The sequence below is a fragment of the Acinonyx jubatus genome, chromosome D2 (genome assembly GCF_027475565.1).
Source record: "Acinonyx jubatus isolate Ajub_Pintada_27869175 chromosome D2, VMU_Ajub_asm_v1.0, whole genome shotgun sequence".
Classification (NCBI taxonomy): Eukaryota; Metazoa; Chordata; class Mammalia; order Carnivora; family Felidae; genus Acinonyx; species Acinonyx jubatus.
Window position 1 is genome coordinate 48,093,254 of NC_069393.1, and position 17,500 is coordinate 48,110,753.

At 39.7% G+C, this 17,500-nt stretch overlaps 1 protein-coding gene across 1 annotated transcript in view; it reads left to right on the plus strand.

Annotated features, from left to right (window-relative positions):
- Positions 1-17,500, plus strand: part of ZNF239 (zinc finger protein 239) — a 129,244-nt gene that overhangs the window by 18,849 nt on the left and 92,895 nt on the right. The window lies entirely within an intron of this gene.

Below are 17,500 nucleotides of genomic sequence, written 5' to 3' on the forward strand. Positions count from 1 at the left end.
TCTTTTCAGGTGCAAATATTGTGAGCTATAAAACGAGTTTCAAATGATTTAAAAGAATGGAAACTATACAAGGTACGTATAACCAGAAAATAATTAAATTAAAAATCACTAACAGATATCTGAAGAACCCCAGATATTTGGAAATTAAGTCACCCTCCTAAATGAGCCATGAAGAGGAGGTAAAAAGGAAAATTTGAAAATATTTTGAACTGAAAGTATATACCGAAATATTTGGACCTACTAAAGCAGTGTGGAATTTTAAACTTTATGCCAGTAAATTCAACAACTTAGGTGAAATGTCAAAACTCCTTGACAAGCAAAAACTACCAAAACTCACTCAAGAAGAAAAGAAATGTGAGTAGCCCTAAAAGTTGAATTTGTAGCTGACAACCTTCCCCCACAAAAAGAAGTGCAGACCCAGATGGCACAAATGAATTCTACAAATATTTAAGGGAGACAGAGCAACCATTCTATACAAATTCTCTTCTAGGAAGAAACACTTAACAACCCATTTGTGAGCCAACATTACCCACGTACCAAAGCCAGGAAAAGACCTCACAAGAAAAGAAAATCATACATCAACATCTCTCATGAATACAGATGCAAAAATTCTTTTAAAAAATAGCAAATTGAAACTGCTATCTATAAAAGATGGTAATACCTCATAGAGTTTATCCTAGGAATGCAAGTTTGCTGTATCATTCAGAATCAATGTATTTCATCATACTGACATACTAAAAAAGAAAAACCCTATCTTATTTAAATGCAGAAAAAGTATTTGAAAAACATCAACATTCATGATTAAAAACTCTCAATTGGTAAGGAATTAAAGGGATCATCCCCAATCTAACAAAGAGTGTCTATGGAAGAACCAGCACCTGACATATTTAATGGTGAAATAAAAAGCAGTTTCCTTCTAAAACTAGGACGAAGGCAAAGATATCTACTCCCCTCTTCTAGTCAACATTGTCCCAGATGTAGCTGGTGCAACAAGGCAGTAGAGGAAAAGAAGGGGGACCCACCATAAGTCTGAGCATGCACCGTATGCCAGGCTGCATTGGTTTGGGGACAATTGAGCTGGGCCTAAGTATTGGGACAGAGCACACCATTAAGGGCAGATAGAAAAGACACAGATGGGGGGGCACCTGGGTGGCTCAGTTAAACGTCTAACTGCGGCTCAGGTCACGATCTCACGGTTCGTAAGTTCGAGCCCACATCAGGCTCTGTGCTGACAGCTCAGAGCCTGGAGCCTGCTTCGGATTCTGTGTCTCCCTCTCTCTCAACCCATCCCCCACTCATGCTCTGTGTCTCTCAAAAATAAACATTAAGAAAAAAAAAGAGTCACAAAGACCCAGGCACATGAAGGGAGAATACCATATGACAGCAGAGACATTGGTGTACAGTTGCAAGCTAAAAAACACCGAGGACAGAGAGCCATTACCAGAAGCTAAGAGAAATGAGCAATGTAAACATAAACACTGTAAACATAAACACAAAACCCATAAAGTGCTATAAAGAGAGAAAGAAAAAAATTGGATATGGTTTCAAGGAAGCCATGAGATGAGATAGTAACAAAAGAATAGGCAATAGTATTGAATCTTGCCCAAAACTGAGGGGCAAGAGAATATATTAGACTACAGAGTAAGGGGTATTGATTGGGAGGAGGAAGCATGGTCATGCAATGTGTGAAAAAGCCATACAGATGCCTCTGATAGTCCTTTCCCTTCTTCTCCCCACCCCTCCAACAATCTAGGCAAATCCTAAGCAAAACCCATTGTTAGTGTTCCTTTTTTCTATTCCCTATGAGTTATATAGATATCACTATCAGGGTTCCAGTTCAAGATGGCAACAAAGAGGGATCCTGAACTCACCTCTTTCCATGGACATACCAAATCTATAGCTACATACAGAACAATTTCCTCTGAAAAACACCAAACAGGTAAATCACTTTATTTTGTTAAGGTGTTTTTCTGAGGTTTTATTTTGTGCTTTCATTTGGAACGTATTCCTCTGTTTTTCCATTTTCCTTCACTTTGCAATGGTTTAGTGCATTGTATAAAACAACCACCTCTCCTAGTCTTGAAGGAGTGTCCTTATATAGGAGATATACCTTATTGTTCAACCCAAACCTTTGTGATTATCTAAGCACCTACCTTATTTTTAGTGGCTCCCAGTAGTTCAGGATGTGACAAGATCTGTGAGTGTCCCGAAGAGGAGAATCCCAGTCAGCATCTAAATTCAGACTGATTGAAAGCCAGACCCTCAAGCAGCAGCTTTTAAAGTATGCAAATATATCTCTTCCAGAGAAAGACTGGGAAATCACTGTTTCCGTCTGCTCACTTTGCACTGGGCACTGGGGTGATAGCCAGTTAAGAACTGTTTCTTTCTTTGCTATCATCCCATAGAACCCATGAACACCAGCCCCACTGGCCACCACAGCCAGGCTATGAAGGATGTGTCCCCTGGGCAGCAAACACAAAATTGCAGGCACCAGACTTGTACACAGACTCCTCAGAGACACTGATGACCTGGGGCGAGGCAAAGAGATTGCATAAAGATGGTGCCCACTGACATCCCAAGTCTCTAGAAAGGATTGCAGTCCTTAGTACATCTGACTATATAGAGTTACATCTATTATGATGGTGACACAGCAGTGCAATGTCTTTTCAAACAAATAAAACCATGTCACTATGATAATCATATGGTTAAAAAAAGAATCACACTATTGAGTTGATGAATTGCAAGTCTAGATGTGAAAGTTTTTTTTAAGGTTTTAGTAGAAAACAGATGAATAACTTCATGAGCTAGGAACAGGCAAAAAATAGGACACAGCAGTAACCACAAAAGAAGAGAATTGGAACACATTAAACTTAAGATTTTCTGTGCAAAAAAAAAAAAACAACAAACTATTAACTAAGTAAAAAGGCAAGCCATGGTGGATGAAGATACTGCAATTCTTATATATGACATGACCAAGACTGTAATTCAAGAATATATAAATAAAACCTACAAATTAATAAGACAAAAGCTGGCAACACAATAGAAAAATGAACAAAAGACTTAAGCACTTCACAAAAAGACAGCTTATCCAAATAGCCAGTGAACACATGGAAAAAATATTCTACTTTATTAGCCATCAAGGAATGTAATAAAAACCATAAGGCAGGTTTGCCTGGCTGGCTCAGTTGGTAAAGCATGCGACTCCTGATATTAGGGTCGTGAGATCAAGCCCCATGTTGGGTGTAGAGCTTACTTTAAAAAAACAAAACCCACAAGGCAGAACTACACATCCACCCTAATGGCTAAAATGAAAAGGCAGACAATACCTGCATTAGTGAGGATGTGAAGAAACTGCAACTCTCATACACCTGCTGTGAAAAACTAAATTGAAGCAACCAGTTTGGAAAATGATGGCAGAATTGACTAAAGCTGACTATATGCATATCAAATGACTTAGGATTTTACTTTTGGTGTGTGTTCAACAGAAATGCATTCATATATTCGTCTAAAGTCACGCACTGAAATGTTAATAGCACTATTTGTCAGAGCCAAGAACTGAAAATTCTCCAGTGCTTGTAACAGAACAGGTAAAGTGTGGTATACTGACACAGGAGAATATTACACTACATTACTAATCACCAGACCCAGGGCACCTGGGTGGCTCAGTCGGTTGAGTGTCCAACTTCGGCTCCAGTCATGATCTCACCATTCATGAGTTTGAGCCCTGCATCTCTCTCTCTCTCTCTCTCTCTCTCTCTCTCTCTCTCTCTCTCTCTCTTTCTCTCTCAAAAATAAACAAAAAAAGATTTAAAAACAATAATAATGAGCACACCACAATTACATGCAACTGTAGGGATGAATCAAACAAAATGTTGAATGGAAGAAGTCAGACATGAAAGATGTATATTGAGTGATTTTACTTATACCAAATGAGTAGAATTAGTTCAAGATTGAAAGTAAAAAATCATCTGTTGCTTATAATATCTATTATCTGCTAATAGGCATAAAGCCAGCTGCAAAGTTAATAGAAAATATTTCTCCCAAGGTCATGCTGCAGATGTAAAATGTCCTAATGACCCCCTTCTTCAAGTTACTGCTGCCTTTTTACTAATGATGCCCCAGTCCTAACTTGCTGTTCCCATTTGCTGAGCAAACATTACTGAGATACCTAATTGCTAAGCTGCCTTATGACAGCTACCATTTTAGAGCTGATCCCAACTTCCCCTAACTCCTCAGAGTTATTCAACCTAAGCCCGGTGTTTCCCTGCTCCCTCTTCTCACCAGATGCACTCAAGTTGCTGAGATGCCCTCTCTTATTGCAGCAAGCCAATAAGCCTACACCTGAACTAAACTACCTTGCTGTTCCCATCTGCTGAACAGACATTACTGAGATACCTAATTGCTAAGCTGCCTTATGACAGCTATCAATTTAGAGCTGATCCCAACTTCCCCTAACTCCTCAGAATTATTCAACCTAAGCCCAGCCTTTCCCTGCTCCCTCTTCTTACCAGATGCACTCAAGTTGCTGAGATGCCCTCTTACTGTAGCAAGCCAATAAGCCTACACCTGAACTTAGTTGTTGTTCTTGGTGGTATTTAGCTGGTTGGGCATTAAAAATACATCAAAAGCAGGAAAAAATAATGCATGAGGTTAGAAGTGAGAATAATAGCTAATACTGAAGGGGTAGGGACTATGAGGGGGCACAAGAGTGACATCTGTAGTATTGGTAATACTGAATTTCTTGAACCAACTGGTGGTTATGCAAGTGTGTTCACTTTATGAAGATGAGTTGAGCTGTATACTTATAATTTGGGCACTTTTCTCTATGTTATACTTCAATAAAAAGTTTATTTTTTAAAAGAGCAGTCTCCCCATTTCTGTGTCCATCAAGTCTGTTCATAGGCTGTCCACTCACAGTCTGCCCTTTACTTCCTTACACCTACTTTTCATCTAATTATTGTCAGCAGGGTGACTAAAGGCTTCATTTCCTATGATCTAGAGAGTCTAGTCTTTGCTGTATATGCCCCTCTTGGGACTTTTGGGACTATATTGTCTGAAAACACATGGTTGGACTTTTTTATACCTAGCATTGTGTGTCCATCTATGCTAACAGTTATTCCTGTTGTTGGCACAGTTCTTAATTTTTCTGGAAAAATTCAAGTTAGTTTCCAGTGCATATCCTTCTTGACTTGCACAAGTAGAAACTGATCTATAATTTTAAGCACTGCATTTCCTTCACAATTCCTTCACAATTTCAGAGATTGCTAGTGCGGCTACAAAGCCACAGCTGTGGCAGTGGGTGGAGATGCTCATGCATGGAGGTTTATGTATCTGGAGAACAGTCTCCAAAAGGAGCACTAATTTAGGGACTTGCTGAGGCAGCTGCGTCCCGTGCTCCAGGATCAGGGACTACTGAAGAATTGGCAGTCGCCTCTCGCCTTGTGCTTCTCCCTGGGATGGAGGTGATGGGGTTGCAGCCTCCCAAGACTGCTGGCCTTCTGAGATGAGCTGCTGCTGATTCTGGACCATGGGCAGACAGGGCCGCAGCATCTGCCCCTGCTGTTCTCTCCAGCCAGCCCACTGGCCATGGGGCGGCTGCTGATACCAGAATGGGGGCAGGTGGGCCTGAAGCATCTGGCCAGGCTGCTGACCCTGGGGCTGCTGCTGATCCTGGACTATGGGCACACAGGGCTGTGGCATCTGCCCCTGCTGTTCTCTCCAGCCAGCCCGCTGGCCGTGGGGCTGCTGCTGATACCAGAATGGGGGCAGACAGGGCCACGGCACCTGCCCCTGCCATTCTCCCCAGCCCAGCTGGGCTGCTGGCCCCAGGATGAAAGATATTGCTGAAGTATATTCTTGAGGCTCCCATCTACGAGCAAATGCCAAGAAGGAAAATCCTGAAGCATAACCTGTAACAGCTGTCTCATGTCTGATTGTGGATCTTTCATATCAAGAAGTAGCTCCTGGGGACTCTTTGGGTGTTGGAATTTTACAAAAGCTTGTAGAAGCATCTTGATCATTGGACTCAACGGTTCTTCCCTTTCTAGACATTCCTGCAATCATTTCTGCAGGAGGTGGTGGTCAAATTGCTCAGATAGCCTTAGGTCTTCCCCAGAGAAGCCAGTTAGTATCCTAAGGGACTGTCCTGGGATGGGATTTTGTCTCTGACTTCCTGATTCTCTAGACTTTCCCTTCGGAGAATATGTCAAAAGTGAGAGAGTGGTTTGAGGCCAGACTGTTGAGCTGCCTGTGGAAGAAGGGGAACTCTGCCAAGCTCCAGAAGGTCCTAAGCTTGCCATGACCATCACAGGGAAATGTGGGGCCACACCTACACTCCTGCCTCCACGGTTCCCGGAGTAAGACTTTTGTCCAGGAACATGCTCTGTCTTCCTAGAATCACTAGGTATAGTAAGCTTGTCATCAGGACCCTTGAGAACAGGATCTTGTCTGGGAGCCTGGTTCTGTCCCCAGTAGGCCATTGCTTCTTTCCTTGTTGGTGTCCAGCTCTTCAATTTAAGGCCAAAATCAAGTGGGAGAACAGAAAAACAGTGTTAATTCATTTATTCATTGCAGTCCCATCACTGCCTTAACATGAAATCATTATTTGCTTACTAAACTCAGTCTTAGCATTCTGGTCACCTAGCCAGTCACCTGTACTCCTAAAGAGCACAGACGTAGCTCAAATCATTAGCCCAATATTCAGAGATCTTGGTGGTTCGACCCCATTCCAGCTTTCTATGATCTTTTCTTGGTATTCCCTTCCTTATAGGCTCTCAGAATACTACTCTGTTTACTGTGTTCTCATACCTGCAGGCCTTAACCAAGCCCTTCCACAGCCCAGAGAGCCCTTCCTGCACTATCTTCCCTATCTTGAAAACCCTTTTCACCTCCCAGGATGCATGGGAAGGGCAATCTTATGTTTGCTGAAATGATGACTTCTCTGATGATATGACTGCCTTCATCTAGACTTTTATCTGATTATCAGATTAGGTTGTGGGACAGCAGAGTCTAAAGCAGTGCTTCTTTAACTTGGCTTTTTATCAGAGTCAGCAGGGAGATAGCTACTGAAGCCCACAGAGTCCCAGGCTCACTGACACTGGATAGTATTTTTAACAAGCTCCCCAGTTGATGCTGATGAAAACCAACGTTTGAGAACAGCCCGAAACCTTAAAACATTGATTAAAGTCCTGCTCTAACATTTGTCATCTATGTGGCTCTGGAGAGGTCTAGAATCTCCCAGAACCACACTTTCCTTGTAGGAAAAAGTGGGGATAGCAAAACCATACTACATTTCTTATAGACTTTCAAAGGTAAACTAAAGGGGGCTTTATAGCCTGAATGGTACCATGCAAATATGTCCTTATCCTGGTGGGAGAAACTGACAAGTGTGACAGCTACAGTCAAGCCCCATGACGCTGCTCCTGCCCCAGTCAGCCATGTTCTTGTCCTCTTCCTCTCCAATATGAGATGTCCAGAAGGACTTTGCTAAGACAGCATCTAGGGCCAGAAAGAATTTGATCCACACACACTTGTAAAGCTTTCTAAAATTGCCAGATGTACACTATGGTAGACAATTTCAAACAAATTCTTAAAATAATCCTGACACGGAATGTATCTTGCTAAGTATCTGATAGTTAATTCATTGCGTACGCATCCCATGACAGTGGAGAAGTGGCAAAAACAGCCTCTCATAATCTGAGAATTGAGTGAGTATCTAATGTTTCAGGAGAGAAGGATAAGGAAGATACAAAACAGGCTACATGACACACTAAATAAATATGTGCAACAGTACTCCCATGATGCATTCCTTCTTCCCAGGGCATATGAGCCTCTCAAAGAGAACGAGGCAGCATATAAACCTAACACATTATCCCCCATGCAGGAAGCAGCACTCTGAGAATCTGGCCTCCAGGAATCCAAGCCTAGAAAATATCTGTAACTAGGCAACCAAGATGCCAGGGGTTTTCACACCTCTTTCAAAGCTACTAATATCACCCAGGGAATCAGATGGCTTCCTTCTTAGAAGACTTGGGAATCACTGTGTCTGCTTTCCTTCCTGTAAATTTCATGAGTTTTATTCACAGAGCACACATGCTTATGCCTAATCATCTTTGCATCTGATGGAGGCCCTAACTTCTCAGCACCTACCACTGACCCACCAGGGGCTGGACCAGCACCATGCTGTGGAATGTGCCTAGCTCAGAGATGCCACAACTAAGCACAACACCTTATAGGGCCTTTATCTCTTCACCAGCCAGGGCTCTTCATTCCTGCGCTTATGAGAATTCCCTGGAGAACTCTTTAAACATTCAGTCTGAACTTCTAGAGATGAGTCTGATATAATATAAAGATTAAGAACACTACCTAGATGGCAATTACCCATTCTATCTACACCCACCCTGAAGGTGCCAAATGGGGCAAGACAGAAATGTTTTCTGAAAAACACTGACCTTCAAAAAGAGTGTCTTCCTTCCTCACCACCACCAACTCCTATCTCCATGGCAAAGCCCTAGTGTTTTTATACCTTGAGTTTTAACAATAAACCATTTACATCACCTGATATTGCCTCTAGTGCATGAAGTGATATTCAAAATTGAACTATTTTCCAAATAACACTTCCTGCGTATAAAATCTAAAAAATGTAAAACAACAATTATAATATATGTAAATATATTTTATAAAATATAATAATTATGATATTGTAATTTCACAAGTGGTGAAGTAAAGATAGTATAGTTATACATTGCTAACAACGTTATAAATTTGTGTGCCTTATCCTGAAAATAATGATTCAAGTCCTTTGTCAGAAAAATAGATACTATACCCTCTGTCCTTGTAAACTCTTTTAGGTAATCTGTCTTAAAGGAGTCATTCTCTACAAATCAATGGGGTCCACGGACCAGCAGCATCAGCATCAGCCTCACCTGGGGACTAGTTAGAAATCACCTCCTCAAGCCTACTCCAGACCTCCTGAATCAGGAGCTCTGGGGCAGGGCGCCACCCTGTGCTTTAATAAGCCCTCCAAGTGACTCTGATACCCACTCAAGTTTGAGAATCACTGCTGTAAAGTGACAGGTCTCAAACTTGACAGCACATTAACATCACAGCTTAAGAAAATCCCACCTGCGAGATTTTTGCTTTAATCAGCCTGGGGCGGGGCCTTGGCAAAGCTCCCCAAGTGATTCCAATGTTCAGTCATGTTTAAGAAGTAATTCAATAAAGGGGTGCCCGGGTGGCTCAGTCAGTTGAGCATCCAGCTCTTGACTTTGGCTCAGGTCGTGATCTCACAGTTCGTGGATTCAAACCCCACATCAGCCTCTGTGCTGACAGAGCAGGGATTGGGACTCTCTCTCCCTCTCTGTCTGCCTCTCCCCCCCCCCCCCCACGCACACACTCTCTCTCAAAATAAATAAACTTTAAAAAAAGTAATTCATGGGGCGCCTGGGTGGCTCAGTCGGTTAAGCGTCCGACTTTGGCTCAGGTCACGATCTCGCAGTCCGTAAGTTTGAGCCCCGCGTCGGGCTCTGGGCTGATGGCTCAGAGCCTGGAGCCTGCTTCCGATTCTGTGTCTCCTTCTCCCTCTGCCCCTCCTCCATTCATGCTCTGTCTCTCTCTGTCTCAAAAATAAAAATAAACGCTAAAAAAAATTTTTTTAATAAAAAAAAAGTAATTAAAAAAAAAAGTAATTCAATAAATCCATCACCAGCCTTCAGTGCTATATTTTGTTTAGTTTTGTCGAGTGGGAAAAATGTGGATGTGACCTCAATGTTCATATTTTTGAAGTTCATGTATATTCATTCAAAGTGGAAGTAATGAATATTACATATTTTAAAAAGAAAAATTATTAAGATATAATTTACAAGCCAATTAATCATGCATTTTAAGAAACTGAGTATTACCTATAAAGAGAAAAAACAAACTAAAAGGAACTACATGAAAATGTTAAATGTTTGTTTTATAAACAAATTTTTTCCTATTGATCTGTATTTCTCAAATGCATTTAAATGTGGAAGGGTTTTTATATAAAATTATTTCATTATTACTTTTTTTAGGGGCACCTGTGTGGCTTAGTTGGTTGAGCATCAGACTCTTGATTTTGGCTCAGGTCATGATCCCATGGTTGTGGCATCGAGCCCCCACATCAGGTTTTGTGCTGAGTACGGAGCCTGCTTGAGATTTTTCTCTCTCCATTTGCCCCTCTCCCCCACTTGCTCTCTCTCTAAAATAAAAATATTTTCAAAGAAAGTAGTATTTTTTTTAAAAAGTAATTGATGGATGATATCAGTGTTTTGTTGAAGTAGCATGCCCTAACATATAAGCAGTAGATGAATAGGTAGAGATTTAAATCTCTTGAAAAGAGACTCAGGGACACTGAAACTCTGTTAAGTTTGTTTTTCTTTTGAATGTGCCCCTTTTTAAAAAATTCTTAATTCCAATGTAGTTAACATACACTGTTATATTAGTTTCAGGTCTACATTATAGTAATTCAAGAGTTCCATATATTACTCAGTGCTCATCAAAATAAGTATACTCTTAATCCCCTTCACTTATTTCACCCATCCCCCCCCACCAACCTCCCCTCTGGTAACTATCAGTTGTTCTCTATAATTAAGAGTTTGTTTCTTGATTTCTCACTTTGCTCTCTCTTATTTTTTTTCCTTTGCTTGTTTGTTTCTTAAATGCCACATATGAGTGAAATTATATGGTATTTTTCTTTATCTGACTTATTTCACTTAGCGTTATACACTCTAGATCCATCCATGTTGTTGTAAATGGCAAGATTTTGCTCTTTTAATGGCTGAATAATATTCACCCACACACACACCACATCTTCAGGATGTAAAGTATGACATCATATACCAAAAACATGAGGGGTGCCCGGGTAGCTCAGTCATTTAAGCGTCCAACTCTTGATTTCAGCTCAGGTCATGATCTCATCATTTATGAGTTCAAGTCTTGCATCGGGCTCTGTGCTGACAGTGCAGACTCTGCTTGAGATTCTCTCTCTCTCTCTCTCTCTCTCTCTCTCCCTCTCTCTCTCTGCCCCTACCCTGCTCACTCTCGGTCTCTCTCAAAATAAATAAACATTAAAAAAAAAAAAACAACATGAGCGGGGGAGGTGGGGAATAAAGAATGGGCTTAAACTTAAGCAACCATCAACTTAATATAGACTGCTATATGTAGAAGATGTTATGCAAACCTAATGGTAACCACAAATCAAAACCCAGTAATACAGGGGCGCATGAGTGGTTTAGTTGATTAAGCATCCAAACCTTGGTTTCGGCTCAGGTCATAATCTCACAGTTTCAGAAGTTCGAGCCCCACATTGGGCTCCATGCTCACAGTGTGGACCCTGCTTGGGATGTTTCCCTCGCTCTCTGCCCCTCCCCACTCATGCTGTCTCTGTCTCTCTCAAAATAAATAAATAAACTTAAAAAAACAGTAATATATATGCAAAAAACAAAGACAGAGGAAATCAAGTCTATCACTAAAGAAAGCCAGCAAACCATGATAGAAGAGAGCAAGAGAAGAAATGATCAGAGAAGAACTACAAAAACAACCATAAAACTAGTAACAAAATGGCAATAAATAACATACTTATCAAAAATTACTTTGAATGTAGATGGACTAAACTCTCTAATCAAAAGATATAGGGTGATGAAATGGATAAAATAACAAGACCCATTATATGCTGCCTACAAGAGACTCACTTCAAACCTAAAAACACATGCAGATTGGAAGGGAAAGGATGGAAAAACATTTACCATACAAATAGAGATCCAAGAAAGCTGGGTGGCAACACTTATATCTGACAAAATAGACTTTAAAACAGACTGCAACAAAAGACAAAGAACAAAAGACAAAGAACAAAAGACCGCAACAAAAGAAAAATTGTCCTTCAAAGAGGACAATTGAACAAGAAGATATAACAATTGTAAATATTTATGTGCCCAACATGACAGCACCCAATATATAAAACAGTTAATAACAAACATAAAGGAATTAATCAATAGTAGTACAATAAGAGCAAGAGACTTTAACATCCCACTTACATCAATGGATAGGTCATCCAAACAGAAAATCAAGAAGGAAACAGTAGCTTTAACAGATATATTCAGATCATTCCATCCTAAAACTGTAGAATACACATTCTTTTCAAGTACACATGGAACATTCCCCAAAATAGATCACATATTAGGTCACAAAACAAGTCTCAACATATTCAAAAAGATCGAAGTCATACCATGCACATTTTCTGACCACAATGTTATGAAACTAGAAATCAACCACAAGACAAAATCTGGAAAGAGCACAAATACATGGAGGTTAAATATCATGCTACTAAACAATGAATGGGTCAACCAAGAAATCAAAGAAGAGATCAAAAATTACATGGAGACAAATGAAAATAAAAACTCAACAGTCTAAAAACTTTGGGATCCAGCAAAAGTGATTCTAAAAGGAAGTTTCTAGCAATACAGGCCTACCTCAAGAAGCAAGAAAAATCTCAAATAAACAACCTAATCTTACACCTAAAGGAGCTAGAAAAAGAAAAAAAATACAAAACCTAAAATCTCTTAAGTTTTTAAAAAAAAATTTTTAATGTTTTAATTTATTTTTGAGACAGAGCATGAGCAGGGGAGGGGCAGAGAGAGAGGGAGACACAGAATCTGAAGCAGGCTCCAGACTCTGAGCTGTCAGCACAGAGCCCGACGCGGGGCTTGAACTCACAGAGTGTGAGATCATCACCTGAGCTTAAGTTGGACACTTAACCAACTGATCCACCCAGGCACCCCTATTAAATGTTTAAGATGTAATTTCAAGGGAGTAAAATGATATCAATATATCATAGCACATAAATTAATCAAGCTTTTGGGGCACCTGGGAGGCCCAGTCAGTTAAGTGTCCAACTCTTGATTTCAGCTCAGGTCATGATTTCATGGTTCATGGGCTCAAGCCCCACACTGGACTCCATATTGTCAGCACAGAGCCTGCTTAGGATTCTCTCTCTCCCTCTCTCTGCCCATCTCCTGATTATGTGCTCTCTCTCTCTCTCAAGAATAAATTTAAAAAACTAATTAAGCTTTTTCCTACTTGGGTATATTAATTTCAGTGAAAACCTAAGTAACATTATTAGTTCTCAAACAGAACAGAGATTGACAAGGAAATATAAAGAGCAATAATTTGATAAGGCAAGAACCCCTGAATCAAGATGGAGAGTCTTTCAGACCCAGGACAGTGGGAGAAGAAAGTAAGGAAAGAGGGACACAGAGAGAGAGAGAGAGAAAGAAAGAGAGAGAGACCATTTTATGTCATAACTCCCTCTATATATTCAGCATTTATTTTGAGAGAAAGAGAAAGAGCACAAATGGGAGAGGAGCAGAGAGAGGAAGAGAGAGAATCCCAAGCAGGTTGCACGCTGTCAGCCCAGAGCAAGACGCAAGGCTCAATCCCACAAGCTGAAAGATCATGACCTGATCTGAGATCAAGAGTCAGACATCTAACCAACTGAGCCACCCAGGTGCCCTGATATTCAGCTTTTTAAAATAATAGCCTTGAGCTACAATTCATATATCATAAAGTTCACCCTTTGAAAATATACAAATTAATGGGTTTTAGTATATTCACAGAGTTGTATAACCACCACCACTATCTAATTTTAGAACATTTCATCACCCCAAAAAGAAATCCCATACCCAATAGCAATCACTCCCCCTTTTCTTCTCTCCCATCTCCTAACAACAACTAATCTACTTTCTGTTTCTGTAGATTTGCCTATTGTGGACATTTTGTATAAATGAAATCATACAATATATGGCCTTTTGTGTGGCTTCTTTAACTTGGCATGTTTGCAAGGTTCATCCATGTTTTAGCATATATCAGTACTTTGTTCCTTTTCATGAGTAAATAATATTCCATTGTATGTACATACTACATTTGCTTATCCAATAATCAGGTGATGGATATTTGAGTTGTTTCTATCTTTTTGGCTATTATAACATTTTATGCAACATATGGACATACATTGGCATATATTATCAATTGTCTTGGATACATACCTAGGCCATGGGTTACTCTATGGGCCATATTTTTGGGCCATATGCTTGCTCTATATTTAACTTTTGAGAAACTGCCAGACTGTTTTCCAAAGAATTTTGTATTCCCACTAGCAGTGTATGTGGGTTCCAATTTCTCCACACCTTTGCCAACATTTATTATCCATGTTTTTTTTTTTTTCTTATAGCCATCCTCATGGTGTATTAAGTAGCATCCTGGAGATTTCATTCTTTCTGGGGCACCAATAGCTCATTAGACATAACTGATATGGCAAAAAAATATTTTCCCTACTAATTCCCCCAAATGAATACTAAATCAAAACATAAAACCCTGTCAATAATACAGACCTCCTCATAGTGGTAGATTTCTGTTCACCAAACAATTATAGCACCCCAAGTACATTAAACAAAAAAAACAAAAAAAAGAGAGAAAGAGTGTCTGTTACTAGTATTTAGGTATAGACCTAGTATCCAGGTCTCAGGAGAAGTATATTCTCCCAGAAGAAATCAATAAACAGATCACAACATTTCTGTGTTTGACTCTCCAAAGTGAAGCTACATGTATGAGTTTGATGAACTCTAGGAGCAGTGAAAAATCTGTTGTTAATCTGTTTTGTGGAATGATTATGTCATTTAACTTTTTATTTTACGTGGATATAAAAGAGGGAGTGGGAGAGAAGCTGCCAATAGCTAATTTAACAAGATGGACACAGAAAGTCACATGAGAGAAAAAATTAACTGACCCTTTCCTGAATATCTCATGATTCTTCTTAGGTGTCTGTTCCAGAGCAAAGGGGAGAGGGGTGTGTGAATGTGTGCATTGTGTGTGCATGAATGTGCATGTATGTTTTCTGATTAAGGTGACTTTTCCCAGGAGCTTTCTTTCAGAGGATGTAAGGCTGGGCACACTTGAATAAGGGACAAGGATCCTCACAGAATTTTGGTAATATACAGTAGAGACGAGATTAGATTAATGGTAAAGTGAGAGAAAATATACGTACCCTCCAAAGCACGCACTTGGGTGGCATTAGCATCAGACTGATATGTCACTACCTCCTAGCATTTCTAGTGTTATGGCACCAATGAAAAGCAGTAATATTTTTTATGGTGTACACTGAAAGGAATTGGGAGCTGTCTACACAGGACTTGGTGGGAAAAAAACCATTCTATTATTTATATATAATAAAATACCAATATAGTAAGAAAATAAAAAGTATTAGGGAAGAAAATAGACATTGAACTTAGATAAAACTTCCAAATAAAGTCGTTAGACATTTCTAATGAGAAACTGAAGCTTGAGGAGCGCCTGGTTGGCTCAGTCAGTTGAGTGTCTGACTCCATTTCGGCTCAGGTCATGATCCCAGGGTCAGAGAATGGAGTCCTATGTCAGGCTCCATGCTGAGTGCTGAGCTTGGTGCCTGCTTGAGATTCTCCTCCCTCTGTCCCTCTCCTCTGCTTGCGCTCTCTCTCTCTCTCTAATTAAAAAAATGAAGCTTGAGTCCATGAATATACATTTTTAAATATCACATTTAATTCTTAAAATTAGCCACATGCAATTTTTATGAAGAATTTTTAATAATGTTTAATGATAATCTCTTCAAATTAGAGATGGTCACCACAGTGAGCTAGTTTTATTTTTTTTAAGTTTTTATTTTAATTCCAGTTAGTTAACATACAGTGTTATATTCATTTCCGGTGTATAATATAGTAATTCAACACTTCCATACATCACCCTGTATTCATCACAAGTGCAATCCTTAATTCCTATCACCTATTTTAGCCATCCCCCCATAACCATCAATTTGTTCTCCGTAATTAATTAAGAGGCTGTTTCCTGATTTCTCCCTCACTCTCTTATTTTTTCCCTTTGCTTGTTTCTGAAATTCTACATGTGAATGAGATCATATGATATTTGTCTTTCTCTGACTTATTTCAGTTAGCATATTCTCAAGCTCCATCCATGTCGTTGCTAATGGCCAGACTTCATTCTTTTTTATGGCTGAATAATATCCCATTGTATATATATACATTATATATTTATACCACATCTTCTTTGTCCATTCACTATTCCCCACCCCACAACCTTGCATCTATCAATGGACACTTGGACTGCTTCCATATCTTGGCTATTGTAAATAACCCTGCTATAAACATAGGGGTACATGTATCCCTTTGAATCAATGTTCTTGTATTATTTGGGCAAATACCCAGTAGTGCAAATACTGGATCCTAAGGTAGTTCTATGTTTAGTTTTTTGGGGAACTCCATACTGTTTTTTACAGTGGCTGCACCAGTTTGCATTCCCACCAAGAGTGCACGAGTGTTCCTTTTTCTCCACATTCTTGTCAACATCTGTTGTTTCTTGTGTTGATGCTTTTAGCCATTATGACAGGTGGGAAGTGATATCTCATTGTAGGTTTTTTGTGGGGGTGGTTTTTTTAGAGAGAGAGCGTGAGGTGAGAAGAGGGGCAGAAGGAGAGAATCTTGAGCAGGCTCCACGCTCAGCGCTCAGTGCAGAGCCCAACACAGGGCTCAATCTCACAACTGTGACATCATGATCTGACCCCAAATCAAGAGGCAGATGCCCAACCAACTGAGCCACCCAAGTGCCCCCCTTTTTTTCCCCTCATTGTAGTTTTGATTTGCATTTCCCTGGTGATAAGTGATGACGAGCATCTTTGCATGTGTCTGTTGGCCATCTGTATCTCTTCTTTGGAGAAATGTCTGTTGATGTCTTCTGCTCATTTTTTAATTGGATTATTTGTTTTTTGGGTGTTGAGTTTGATAAGTTCTTTATAGATTTTATATACTAACCCTTTATCAGATATGTCATTTGCAAATATCTTCCTTTCCGTAGGTTGCCTTTTGGTTTTGTTATTTCCTTCACTGTGCAGAAGTATTTTATTTTGATGAAGTCCCAATAGGTTATTTTTGCTTTTGTTTTCCCTTACCTCAAGAGATACATCTAGAAAAAAGTTGCTATGGTCAATGATAGATAAGGTACTGCCTGTGCTCTCTTCTAGAATTTTTATGGTTTCAAGTCTCAAATTTATGTCCTCAATCCATTTTGAATTTATTTTTGTAGATAGTGTAAGAAAGTGACCCAGGTTCATTCTTTTGCATGTTGCTGTCCAGTTTTCCCAACACCATTTGTTGAAGAGATTGTCTTTATTCCCATTGCATATTCTTTCCTGCTTGTCAAAGATTAATTGACCATATAATTGTGGCTTTATTTCTGGGTTTTCTATTCTGTTCCAATTAACTATATGTCTGTTTTTGTGCCAGTAGCATATACAGTGAGCTAGATTTAAAATTTTTTTAATGTTTATTTTATTTTTGATAGAGAGAGACAGAGCATTAGCAAGGAGGGACAGAGAGAGAGGGAGACACAGAATCTGAAATAGGCTCCAGGCTCTGAGCTGTCAACACAGAGCCCAACACAG